A 14,373-nucleotide genomic window follows, 5' to 3' on the forward strand; every position below is an offset into this window, starting at 1 on the left:
AGGGCTTGGGTCATTCACGTATTCTCCAGTCTAAGGCGCCGTGACCCTTGCCGCACACGCAAGTCTGAGGGCTTGGGTCATTCATGTCTTCTCCAGTCTGAGGCGCCGTGACCCTTGCCGCACATGCAAGTCTGAGGGCTTGGGTCATTCATGTCTTCTCCAGTCTGAGGCGCCGTGACCCTTGCCGCACACGCAAGTCTGAGGCCTTGGGTCATTCATGTCTTCTCCAGTCTGAGGCGCTGTGACACTTGCCGCACACGCAAGTCTGAGTGCTTGGGTCATTCATGTCTTCTTCAGTCTGAGGAGCCGTGACCCTTGCCGCACACGCAAGTCTGAGGGCTTGGGTCATTCATGTCTTCTCCAGTCTGAGGCGCCTTGACCCTTGCCGCACACGCAAGTCTGAGGGCTTGGGTCATTCATATGTTCTCCAGTCTGAGGCGCTGTGACCTGCGCCGCACACGCAAGTCTGAGGGCTTGGGTCATTCATGTGTTCTCCAGTCTGAGGCGCCGTGACCCTTGCCGCACACGCAAGTCTGAGGGCTTGGGTCATTCATGTGTTCTCCAGTCTGAGGCGCCGTGACCCTTGCCGCACACGCAAGTCTGAGGGCTTGGGTCATTCATGTTTTCTCCAGTCTGAGGCGCCGTGACCCTTGCCGCACACGCAAGTCTGAGGGCTTGGGTCATTCATGTGTTCTCCAGTCTGAGGCGCCGTGACCCTTGCCGCACACGCAAGTCTGAGGGCTTGGGTCATTCACGTATTCTCCAGTCTGAGGCACCGTGACCCTTGCCGCACACGCAAGTCTGAGGGCTTGGGTCATTCACGTATTCTCCAGTCTAAGGCGCCGTGACCCTTGCCGCACACGCAAGTCTGAGGGCTTGGGTCATTCAAGTCTTCTCCAGTCTGAGGCGCCGTGACCCTTGCCGCACACGCAAGTCTGAGGGCTTGGGTCCTTCACGTGTTCTCCAGTCTGAGGCGCCGTGACCCACGCCGCACACACAAGTCAGAGGGCTTGGGTACTTCACATGTTCTCCAGTCTGAGGCGCCGTGACCCTTGCTGCACACGCAAGTCTGAGGGCTTGGGTCCTTCAAGTGTTCTCCAGTCTGAGGCGCGTGACCCTTGCCGCACACGCAAGTCTGAGGGCTTGGGTCATTCACGTGTTCTCCAGTCTGAGGCGACGTGACCCTTGCCGCACATGCAAGTCTGAGGGCTTGGGTCCTTCACGTCTTCTCCAGTCTGAGGCGCCGTGACCCTTGCCTCACACGCAAGTCTGAGGGCTTGGGTCCTTCACGTCTTCTCCAGTCTGAGGCGCCGTGACCCTTGCCTCACACGCAAGTCTGAGGGCTTGGGTCATTCATGTGTTCTCCAGTCTGAGGCGCCGTGACCCTTGCCGCACACGCAAGTCTGAGGGCTTGGGTCATTCATGTGTTCTCCAGTCTGAGGCGCCGTGACCCTTGCCGCACACGCAAGTCTGAGGGCTTGGGTCATTCATGTTTTCTCTAGTCTGAGGCGCCGTGACCCTTGCCGCACATGCAAGTCTGAGGGCTTGGGTCCTTCACGTGTTCCCCAGTCTGAGGCGCCGTGACCCACGCCGCACACGCAAGTCAGAGGGCTTGGGTACTTCACATGTTCTCCAGTCTGAGGCGCCGTGACCCTTGCCGCACACGCAAGTATGAGGGCTTGGGTCCTTCACATCTTCTCCAGTCTGAGGCGCCGTGACCCTTGCCGCACACGCAAGTCTGAGGGCTTGGGTCATTCACGTGTTCTCCAGTCCGAGGCGCCGTGACCCTTGCCGCACATGCAAGTTTGAGGGCTTGGGTCATTCATGTCTTCTCCAGTCCGAGGCGCCGTGACTCTTGCCGCACACGCAGGTCTGAGGGCATGGGTCATTCATGTGTTCTCCAGTCTGAGACACTGTGACACGCGCCGCACACGCAAGTCGGAGGGCTTGGGTCATTCATGTGTTCTCCAGTCTGAGGCGCCGTGACCCTTGCCGCACACGCAAGTCTGAGGGCTTGGGTCCTTCATGTGTTCTCCAGTCTGAGGCGCCGTGACCCTTGCCACACATGCAAGTCTGAGGGCTTGGGTCATTCATGTGTTCTCCAGTCTGAGGCGCTGTGACCCTTGCCGCACACGCAAGTCTGAGGGCTTGGGTCATTCATGTGTTCTTTAGTCTGAGGCGCCGTGACCCTTGCCGCACACGCAAGTCTGAGGGCTTGGGTCCTTCACGTCTTCTCCAGTCTGAAGCGCCGTGACCCTTGCCGCACACGCAAGTCTGAGGGCTTGGTTCATTCACGTGTTCTCCAGTCCGAGGCGCCGTGACCCTTGCCGCACACGCAAGTCTGAGGGCTTGGGTCATTCACGTCTTCTCCAATCCGAGGCGCCGTGACCCTTGCCGCACATGCAAGTCTGAGGGCTTGGGTCATTCATGTCTTCTCCAGTCCGAGGTGCCGTGACTCTTGCCGCACACGCAAGTCTGAAGGCATGGGTCATTCATGTGTTCTCCAGTCTGAGACACCGTGACACGCGCCGCACACGCAAGTCGGAGGGCTTGGGTCATTCATGTTTTCTCCAGTCTGAGGCGCCGTGACCCTTGCCGCACACGCAAGTCTGAGGGCTTGGGTCATTCATGTGTTCTCCAGTCTGAGGCGCCGTGACCCTTGCCGCACACGCAAGTCTGAGGGCTTGGGTCATTCATGTTTTCTCTAGTCTGAGGCGCCGCGACCCTTGCCGCACACGCAAGTCTGAGGGCTTGGGTCATTCACGTATTCTCCAGTCTGAGGCACCGTGACCCTTGCCGCACACGCAAGTCTGAGGGCTTGGGTCATTCACGTATTCTCCAGTCTAAGGCGCCGTGACCCTTGCCGCACACGCAAGTCTGAGGGCTTGGGTCATTCATGTCTTCTCCAGTCTGAGGCGCCGTGACCCTTGCCGCACACGCAAGTCTGAGGGCTTGGGTCATTCATGTGTTCTCCAGTCTGAGGCGCCGTGACCCTTGCCGCACACGCAAGTCTGAGGGCTTGGGTCATTCATGTTTTCTCTAGTCTGAGGCGCCGCGACCCTTGCCGCACACGCAAGTCTGAGGGCTTGGGTCATTCACGTATTCTCCAGTCTGAGGCACCGTGACCCTTGCCGCACACGCAAGTCTGAGGGCTTGGGTCATTCACGTATTCTCCAGTCTAAGGCGCCGTGACCCTTGCCGCACACGCAAGTCTGAGGGCTTGGGTCATTCATGTCTTCTCCAGTCTGAGGCGCCGTGACCCTTGCCGCACATGCAAGTCTGAGGGCTTGGGTCATTCATGTCTTCTCCAGTCTGAGGCGCCGTGACCCTTGCCGCACATGCAAGTCAGAGGGCTTGGGTACTTCACATGTTCTCCAGTCTGAGGCGCCGTGACCCTTGCCGCACACCCAAGTATGAGGGCTTGGGTCCTTCACATCTTCTCCAGTCTGAGGCGCCGTGACCCTTGCCGCACACGCAAGTCTGAGGGCTTGGGTCATTCACGTGTTCTCCAGTCCGAGGCGCCGTGACCCTTGCCGCACACGCAAGTTTGAGGGCTTGGGTCATTCATGTCTTCTCCAGTCCGAGGCGCCGTGACTCTTGCCGCACACGCAGGTCTGAGGGCATGGGTCATTCATGTGTTCTCCAGTCTGAGACACTGTGACACGCGCCGCACACGCAAGTCGGAGGGCTTGGGTCATTCATGTGTTCTCCAGTCTGAGGCGCCGTGACCCTTGCCGCACACGCAAGTCTGAGGGCTTGGGTCCTTCATGTGTTCTCCAGTCTGAGGCGCCGTGACACTTGCCACACATGCAAGTCTGAGGGCTTGGGTCATTCATGTGTTCTCCAGTCTGAGGCGCTGTGACCCTTGCCGCACACGCAAGTCTGAGGGCTTGGGTCATTCATGTGTTCTCTAGTCTGAGGCGCCGTGACCCTTGCCGCACACGCAAGTCTGAGGGCTTGGGTCCTTCACGTCTTCTCCAGTCTGAAGCGCCGTGACCCTTGCCGCACACGCAAGTCTGAGGGCTTGGGTCATTCACGTGTTCTCCAGGCCGAGGCGCCGTGACCCTTGCCGCACACGCAAGTCTGAGGGCTTGGGTCATTCACGTCTTCTCCAATCCGAGGCGCCGTGACCCTTGCCGCACATGCAAGTCTGAGGGCTTGGGTCATTCATGTCTTCTCCAGTCCGAGGTGCCGTGACTCTTGCCGCACACGCAAGTCTGAAGGCATGGGTCATTCATGTGTTCTCCAGTCTGAGACACCGTGACACGCGCCGCACACGCAAGTCGGAGGGCTTGGGTCATTCATGTTTTCTCCAGTCTGAGGCGCCGTGACCCTTGCCGCACACGCAAGTCTGAGGGCTTGGGTCATTCATGTGTTCTCCAGTCTGAGGCGCCGTGACCCTTGCCGCACACGCAAGTCTGAGGGCTTGGGTCATTCATGTTTTCTCTAGTCTGAGGCGCCGCGACCCTTGCCGCACACGCAAGTCTGAGGGCTTGGGTCATTCACGTATTCTCCAGTCTGAGGCACCGTGACCCTTGCCGCACACGCAAGTCTGAGGGCTTGGGTCATTCACGTATTCTCCAGTCTAAGGCGCCGTGACCCTTGCCGCACACGCAAGTCTGAGGGCTTGGGTCATTCATGTCTTCTCCAGTCTGAGGCGCCGTGACCCTTGCCGCACATGCAAGTCTGAGGGCTTGGGTCATTCATGTCTTCTCCAGTCTGAGGCACCGTGACCCTTGCCGCACACGCAAGTCTGAGGCCTTGGGTCATTCATGTCTTCTCCAGTCTGAGGCGCTGTGACACTTGCCGCACACGCAAGTCTGAGGGCTTGGGTCATTCATGTCTTCCTCAGTCTGAGGAGCCGTGACCCTTGCCGCACACGCAAGTCTGAGGGCTTGGGTCATTCATGTCTTCTCCAGTCTGAGGCGCTGTTGGACAGGCCGCATGTTCGAGCTGTCCCCCCTCCCCGCAATGGGACCAGGACCCTGGCTCTCCCTGCATCCCCAGCCAGAGTCCACCAACGACCACCCGAAGTACCCTGCAATCCCTCCACTACAAGACACCAGCTCCGGACCCAGCTGGCCCGGGTCACCATCTACCCCACGACATCGACCCGGCCGCCATCTTGGGGCACTGCAGCACGAGGCCGCGTGGCCTCAACTCGACCCTAACCCCGGGCCCGGCCGGCCCCGACATCGAGGCCCCACCATCCTCCCAGGAGGCAGAGTGACCACTTGGCGAGTCAATGGGAGAAGGAATCGTCAACGGCTCTCCTCCGCCAGGTGTCGATCACCCCAGGCCGCCTGGGCGCTGGCTCCACCCCCCTGCTGGGTGTCTGGACTCCCTCATCCCGGACCTCCCGGCCCCCAGGCGCGAGGGTCCGGACATCAAAGGGGACCAGACCTATAACTGGGGCAGGACCAGACCAGGAAGGCAGTTGTATCCTGGAGTCGAGAGACCCGAGAAGAACTCATCCGTGACTTGGCCTGCTGGCGCTGCCGCGGCCCTCTGCCCCGTGAAACCATCGACTTGGCCTGCTGGCGCTGCCGCGGCCCTCTGCCCCGTGAAACCATCGACTTGGCCTGCTGGCGCTGCCGCGGCCCTCTGCCTCGTGAAACCATCGTCTTGGCCTGCTGGCGCTGCCGCGGCCCTCTGCCTCGTGAAACCATCGTCTTGGCCTGCTGGCGCTGCCGCGGCCCTCTGCCTCGTGAAACCATCGTCTTGGCCTGCTGGCGCTGCCGCGGCCCTCTGCCTCGTGAAACCATCGTCTTGGCCGGTTGGCGCATGCCTCGGCCCTCTGCTTTATGAGACTATCACCTTGGCCTGCTGGCGCTGCCGCGGCCCGATCCACAGACACTCCAGCTCGAGGATTGTGAGCTCGCCTTTTTACCCCTACCTGTACCGATCCGGTACCAAGACTGTCCCGCTACCCCCTTTCCCTACAGAGACTAGAAGTGAGAGGACCCCCGGGTCCAAGATATCCTGTATCGCTGATATCCTTGCCTTAAGAACCTTATATAAAGCCTTGAACTCGACTTGGTGTGGTGCCTGTTTGTGGGGAGGGAGGTAACTTGTCTGTACGATCGCCGGAGACGTTCCCCCCCCCGGGGATCTCTCCCTCGGTATCCGGCCGACCCTCAGGGTCCCCGTCTAACATTGGTGGCCAGCGACGGGATCCGAACCTACGCATAATCGTACAGAAAGTCACTCGCCCCACCACACACAACAACCATGTCAATAGAGAGCGGAACAACGGAAAAATTTCAGATGGAAAAATTGGAAGACTACAACCACCGGGAACTGAAGCAATATTGCATAGAACTTGGACTTCCAACCACAGGTCTTAGCACAAAGGAAGACTTCAAACGAGCCCTAGAAGCTTGGGCAGAAACGGGTACGGCCGTACCCCGAACACAAACAACCGAAACGAGCCCCGCACCAACTAAAGAAAGAGCGGATCTCTCCCTGGAAGAGATCCGAGAAAGAGAAAAAACCAGACTCCACGAATTAGAACTTGCCCGACTTCGCTTGGATGGGGAACTCAAGCTGGCAGAACAAAAAATAACCCTGGAACACTTACGGCTCAGGGAAGAGCGGGAAGACAAGCAAAGACAGAGGGAGCTAGAGGAAAAGAGACTAGAGTACGAACATGAGCGCAATCTCAAAGCACTGGAGATCCAGAAACAGAATAAAGACCTCGGGCTCCCCGAACGACCGACCCCGTCTGCCTCGACCGAACCCAAGGTTCACATCCCCAAAGATGTCATCCGGGAATACCACAAGAACGATGATATCCAGCAGTGGTTTAAAGCCTATGAGGTGGCAATGACCTCCCACCGGATTCCCCGAAGCGATTGGGGAGCCGGATTATGGGGGAGGTTTGTCAACGAAGGGCGGGACGCCCTGCTGCAACTCCCGGACCAGCTGATGACCTCCTACGACCACATGAAGGCCGCCCTCCTCACTCGATACGGGCTCACACCTGAGATGTACCGCCAACGGTTCCGCGACTGCAAACGGATTCCGGGTACAACTTGGGTGGAGTACGTGAACTTTTTTAGCCGAGCCTTCGAGGGGTGGATCAAGGGCAACAAAGTAACCACCTACGAACAACTCTTTGACCTTATCGTATGGGAACACCTGTCGAACAACTGCTTCGTGGAGCTCCGGCAACACCTCCTGGACAGCAAGCTAACCGACCCTCGACAACTCGCCGCCGAAGCCGACCGGTGGGAAAGCACCCGAGTTGGCCGGAGCGCACCCAGCGAAGTATCCAGATCGTATCGCCCCCGAGGGGGAGGAGGAAGTCAGGGTCGGGGGAGAGACCCCGGCCCCTCGTCACCCCCCAGAAACCCCTCGACCCCGGTTGGCCGGGGAAGCCCTGCCGTCCGGGCCGGTTTCCGGGCCAACATTACGTGCCACAGGTGCCAGCGACCCGGCCACTACGCCAGTGATCCCAACTGCCCAAAGAATCCGAACACTACTCCCCGCCAAGTTGCAGCGGCGGCCCTAGGGGAAGAAATAATCCCGGAAGACCAAGAGGAGTACGAGACCGATCCCTCTGAATGGGCACCCGCCGCCATGGCACTGGTCTGCTTAGGGGAGAGAGACATGATTCCGCGGGCCCCCCTTCCCGCCAACACACAGAAGTACGGTCAATGGGTCAACATCAATGGCCGCCGGGCGGAAGCCCTCCGCGACACCGGGGCCAGTGTAACGGCGGTCCGACGCCACCTCGTCACTCCAGACCAAATCTTGCCGAACATTCTTTGCCCTGTTCGATCAGCCGACAACTCCGAAAGCCTATGCCACATGGCCTGCGCCCCCTTCGAGTGGGGAGGAGTAACAGGGATGTTAAAAGTAACTGTCCGCGATGATGCCCCCGTGGACTGCCTCCTAGGAAACGACCTTGAAAGCTCTCCCTGGGCAGCTGTCGAACGGAGGGAGCACCTGGGGATGCTTGGCCTCCCCGAATGGGTCTGCGTCACGACCCGGTCCATGACCGCCCGCGCGGTCCCCAGCCCAGAAGAGCCCGAGTGGCCAGAACCTCCTCCCGCGCTCATCCCAGAGGAGGCCGCCCCAGAAGCCATTCCCTTGACCCAAACCGAAGAAGGACCCGACCAGCTTCGGGACGTCCCTGACCTGGCACAATGGCGGCAGGAGGGAGGCCCCACGCAGGAACAATTCCGGGCCGAGCAAAAAACCTGTCCTTCTCTCGAAGGACTCAGGCAGCAAGCCCTGGCCCAGAGCACCGGGGATACCTCGGGGGCCCACTGGATCTACTGGGACCAAGACCTGCTCTACAGCGAGCAGAAAATTGCAGAACTAGGGGCCAGTCGGGTGCTGGTGGTGCCCCTTCGCTTCCGAGACTTCCTCCTGAACTTAGCCCACGATGTCCCCCTTGCCGGACACCTGGGGCAGGATAAAATCTACGACCGCCTGGTGACCCATTTTTTCTGGCCCCACATGCGGAAGGATGTCACCAACCACTGCAAGGCCTGCCCCACCTGCCAGGCCAGTGGAAAAAGTGGCCGAAAAATCAAAGCACCATTACAACCCTTTCCTGTCGTCACCACCCCGTTTGAACGAGTGGGAATAGACATTGTGGGGCCCCTCGACCCTCGAACAGCCCAAGGACACCGGTTCATCCTGGTCCTTGTAGACCACGCCACCCGCTATCCCGAGGCCATCCCTCTTCGGACTGTGACGGCCCCCGTGGTGGGCCGGGCCCTGATGGGGATCTTCTCCCGGGTGGGGTTCCCCCGGGAGGTCGTCAGTGACAGGGGCACGAACTTTATCTCCAGATATATGAAGTCCCTCTGGCAGCAATGCGGGGTCACCTACAAATTCACGACCCCCTATCACCCGCAAGGAAACGGACTGGTCGAGAGATTCAACCGCACCCTCAAGGGGATGATTATGGGTCTAGAAGAACCCCTTCGACGCCAGTGGGACGTACTGCTGCCATGCCTCCTGTTTGCCTATCGGGAGGTCCCGCAGAAGTCCCTCGGCTTCAGCCCCTTTGAACTACTGTACGGACACCCCGTCCGGGGCCCCCTCAGCCTAGTCAAGGAAGGTTGGGAGCAGCCTCCCCAGAAAACTCCCCCGGACATCTACCGGTATCTCCTGGCTCTCCGCAACCAGACCCGGCGGTTCCGAGACACCGCCAAAGCCAACCTCGAGGCCAGTCAGGAGGACATGAAGAGGTGGTACGATCAGCACACGTCCTCCATTGAGTTCGAACCTGGACAACAGGTCTGGGTGATGTCCCCGGTTGAGCCCTGTGCCCTCCAAGACAGATGGTCCGGGCCCTTCAAGGTAATCGAACGCAAGGGGCCCGTCACCTATTTAATCGACATGGAGACTGCCCGGAACCCCCTACGGGTCCTCCATGCCAACAGGCTCAAACCCCATTTTGTGCGATCCGAACTCAGCCTCCTAATGGCTACCGATACTGGGACAGAAGAAGACTCCGAACCCCTTCCGGACTTACTGAGGGCCCTCGAGCAGGATGGCTCAGTGGAAGGGGTCCAGCTCTCCGAGGCCCTGTCCCCGGAGCAACGCCAAGACTGCCAAACGCTCCTGAGGCAGTTCGCCTCCCTGTTCTCCCTCACCCCCGGAGTCACCCCCTGGTGCCTCCACGATGTGGACACCGGGGACAGCCCTCCTATTCGACACCGAGCATACCGCGTACCAGACCGGGTACGAGCCTGCATCCAGACCGAGGTGTCCAAGATGCTGACCCTAGGAGTGATCGAACCCTCAGACAGTCCCTGGGCGAGCCCAGTCGTCCTGGTTCCCAAGGCAGCTGCCCCGGGCGTTGCCCCTGAGCTCCGGTTCTGCGTGGACTATCGAGGGCTGAATGCAGTTACCCGGACCGACGCTCATCCCATCCCCCGGGCAGACGAGCTAATTGACCGGATGGGGGCCGCCCGCTACCTGAGCATCTTCGACCTAACAGCGGGCTACTGGCAGATCGGCCTCACCCCTAGGGCCCAAGAACGATCCGCCTTCTCTACCCCAGACGGGCACTACCACTTTAAAGTCATGCCCTTCGGCATGAAAAACGCCCCGGCAACGTTCCAACGGCTGGTAAACCAGGTACTGGCGGGCCTGGAAGACTTCAGCGCCGCCTACCTGGACGACATTGCTGTGTACAGCCACCAGTGGACCGACCACCTCCGCCACCTGCGGGAGGTTCTACACGCCCTCCAGCAAGCCGGGCTCACCATCAAGGCCAGCAAGTGCCAAGTTGGCCAAGGGTCCGTGACCTACCTGGGACACCAAGTGGGAAGCGGGCTGGTGGCCCCTCTCCAACTCAAGATTGCTGCCATCCAGGCCTGGCAACCCCCTACGAGCCAAACGGAGGTCCGGGCCTTCCTGGGGCTCACCGGATACTACCGGCGGTTCGTGAAGGACTATGGCAGCATCGTGGGGCCCCTCACAGAGCTCACCTCCAAAAAGAGCCCCAAAACCGTCAACTGGACCCCGGACTGCCAATCAGCCTTCGAGAAGCTAAAGACCGCCATGTGCACGGCCCCCGTGCTCCAGGCTCCCGACTACAGCCGGGAATTCATTGTGCAGACGGACGCCTCCGATCATGGTGTGGGGGCCGTCCTCTCCCAACTCCACGCCGAAGGGGTCGACCATCCGGTGGTCTTCATCAGCAGACGCCTCTTGCCCCGAGAACAGCGCTGGAGCACCATTGAGAGGGAGGCCTTCGCCGTAGTCTGGGCACTCAAGAAGCTCCGGCCATACCTCTTCGGCACCCACTTCCGGGTGCAAACAGACCACCGACCCCTGCAATGGCTGATGCAAATGCGGGGGGAGAACCCGAAGCTGTTGCGCTGGTCCATCTCCCTGCAGGGGATGGACTTCACGGTGGAACATCGTCCAGGCCAGGACCACGCCAACGCCGACGGCCTGTCACGCTTTTTCCGCCTCAGCGAGGAGAGTCCCCAGGAAGATGGCTGACTCTCCCCACCTTCAGCTGGGGGGGACGCATGTTGGACAGGCCGCATGTTCGAGCTGTCCCCCCTCCCCGCAATGGGACCAGGACCCTGGCTCTCCCTGCATCCCCAGCCAGAGTCCACCAACGACCACCCGAAGTACCCTGCAATCCCTCCACTACAAGACACCAGCTCCGGACCCAGCTGGCCCGGGTCACCATCTACCCCACGACATCGACCCGGCCGCCATCTTGGGGCACTGCAGCACGAGGCCGCGTGGCCTCAACTCGACCCTAACCCCGGGCCCGGCCGGCCCCGACATCGAGGCCCCACCATCCTCCCAGGAGGCAGAGTGACCACTTGGCGAGTCAATGGGAGAAGGAATCGTCAACGGCTCTCCTCCGCCAGGTGTCGATCACCCCAGGCCGCCTGGGCGCTGGCTCCACCCCCCTGCTGGGTGTCTGGACTCCCTCATCCCGGACCTCCCGGCCCCCAGGCGCGAGGGTCCGGACATCAAAGGGGACCAGACCTATAACTGGGGCAGGACCAGACCAGGAAGGCAGTTGTATCCTGGAGTCGAGAGACCCGAGAAGAACTCATCCGTGACTTGGCCTGCTGGCGCTGCCGCGGCCCTCTGCCCCGTGAAACCATCGACTTGGCCTGCTGGCGCTGCCGCGGCCCTCTGCCCCGTGAAACCATCGACTTGGCCTGCTGGCGCTGCCGCGGCCCTCTGCCTCGTGAAACCATCGTCTTGGCCTGCTGGCGCTGCCGCGGCCCTCTGCCTCGTGAAACCATCGTCTTGGCCTGCTGGCGCTGCCGCGGCCCTCTGCCTCGTGAAACCATCGTCTTGGCCTGCTGGCGCTGCCGCGGCCCTCTGCCTCGTGAAACCATCGTCTTGGCCGGTTGGCGCTGCCGCGGCCCTCTGCTTTATGAGACTATCACCTTGGCCTGCTGGCGCTGCCGCGGCCCGATCCACAGACACTCCAGCTCGAGGATTGTGAGCTCGCCTTTTTACCCCTACCTGTACCGATCCGGTACCAAGACTGTCCCGCTACCCCCTTTCCCTACAGAGACTAGAAGTGAGAGGACCCCCGGGTCCAAGATATCCTGTATCGCTGATATCCTTGCCTTAAGAACCTTATATAAAGCCTTGAACTCGACTTGGTGTGGTGCCTGTTTGTGGGGAGGGAGGTAACTTGTCTGTACGATCGCCGGAGACGGTCCCCCCCCCGGGGATCTCTCCCTCGGTATCCGGCCGACCCTCAGGGTCCCCGTCTAACAGGCGCCTTGACCCTTGCCGCACACGCAAGTCTGAGGGCTTGGGTCAATCATATGTTCTCCAGTCTGAGGCGCTGTGACCTGCGCCGCACACGCAAGTCTGAGGGCTTGGGTCATTCATGTGTTCTCCAGTCTGAGGCGCCGTGACCCTTGCCGCACACGCAAGTCTGAGGGCTTGGGTCATTCATGTGTTCTCCAGTCTGAGGCGCCGTGACCCTTGCCGCACACGCAAGTCTGAGGGCTTGGGTCATTCATGTGTTCTCCAGTCTGAGGCGCCGTGACCCTTGCCGCACACGCAAGTCTGAGGGCTTGGGTCATTCACGTATTCTCCAGTCTGAGGCACCGTGACCCTTGCCGCACACGCAAGTCTGAGGGCTTGGGTCATTCACGTATTCTCCAGTCTAAGGCGCCGTGACCCTTGCCGCACACGCAAGTCTGAGGGCTTGGGTCATTCAAGTCTTCTCCAGTCTGAGGCGCCGTGACCCTTGCCGCACACGCAAGTCTGAGGGCTTGGGTCCTTCACGTCTTCTCCAGTCTGAGGCGCCGTGACCCTTGCCTCACACGCAAGTCTGAGGGCTTGGGTCCTTCACGTCTTCTCCAGTCTGAGGCGCCGTGACCCTTGCCTCACACGCAAGTCTGAGGGCTTGGGTCATTCATGTGTTCTCCAGTCTGAGGCGCCGTGACCCTTGCCGCACACGCAAGTCTGAGGGCTTGGGTCATTCATGTGTTCTCCAGTCTGAGGCGCCGTGACCCTTGCCGCACACGCAAGTCTGAGGGCTTGGGTCATTCATGTTTTCTCTAGTCTGAGGCGCCATGACCCTTGCCGCACATGCAAGTCTGAGGGCTTGGGTCCTTCACGTGTTCCCCAGTCTGAGGCGCCGTGACCCACGCCGCACACGCAAGTCAGAGGGCTTGGGTACTTCACATGTTCTCCAGTCTGAGGCGCCGTGACCCTTGCCGCACACGCAAGTCAGAGGGCTTGGGTACTTCACATGTTCTCCAGTCTGAGGCGCCGTGACCCTTGCCGCACACCCAAGTATGAGGGCTTGGGTCCTTCACATCTTCTCCAGTCTGAGGCGCCGTGACCCTTGCCGCACACGCAAGTCTGAGGGCTTGGGTCATTCACGTGTTCTCCAGTCCGAGGCGCCGTGACCCTTGCCGCACACGCAAGTTTGAGGGCTTGGGTCATTCATGTCTTCTCCAGTCCGAGGCGCCGTGACCCTTGCCACACATGCAAGTCTGAGGGCTTGGGTCATTCATGTGTTCTCCAGTCTGAGGCGCTGTGACCCTTGCCGCACACGCAAGTCTGAGGGCTTGGGTCATTCATGTGTTCTCTAGTCTGAGGCGCCGTGACCCTTGCCGCACACGCAAGTCTGAGGGCTTGGGTCCTTCACGTCTTCTCCAGTCTGAAGCGCCGTGACCCTTGCCGCACACGCAAGTCTGAGGGCTTGGGTCATTCACGTGTTCTCCAGTCCGAGGCGCCGTGACCCTTGCCGCACACGCAAGTCTGAGGGCTTGGGTCATTCACGTCTTCTCCAATCCGAGGCGCCGTGACCCTTGCCGCACATGCAAGTCTGAGGGCTTGGGTCATTCATGTCTTCTCCAGTCCGAGGTGCCGTGACTCTTGCCGCACACGCAAGTCTGAAGGCATGGGTCATTCATGTGTTCTCCAGTCTGAGACACCGTGACACGCGCCGCACACGCAAGTCGGAGGGCTTGGGTCATTCATGTGTTCTCCAGTCTGAGGCGCCGTGACCCTTGCCGCACACGCAAGTCTGAGGGCTTGGGTCCTTCATGTGTTTTCCAGTCTGAGGCGCCGTGACCCTTGCCACACACACAAGTCTGAGGGCTTGGGTCATTCATGTGTTCTCCAGTCTGAGGCGCTGTGACCCTTGCCGCACACGCAAGTCTGAGGGCTTGGGTCATTCATGTGTTTTCCAGTCTGAGGCGCCGTGGCCCTTGCCGCACACGCAAGTCTGAGGGCTTGGGTCATTCATGTCTTCTCCAGTCTGAGGCGCCTTGACCCTTATCGCACACGCAAGTCTGAGGGCTTGGGTCATTCATGTGTTCTCCAGTCTGAGGCACCGTGACCCTTGCCGCACACGCAAGTCTGAGGGCTTGGGTCCTTCAAGTGTTCTCCAGTCTG

Source organism: Lissotriton helveticus, chromosome 12 (genome assembly GCF_964261635.1).
Source record: "Lissotriton helveticus chromosome 12, aLisHel1.1, whole genome shotgun sequence".
NCBI lineage: Eukaryota > Metazoa > Chordata > Amphibia > Caudata > Salamandridae > Lissotriton > Lissotriton helveticus.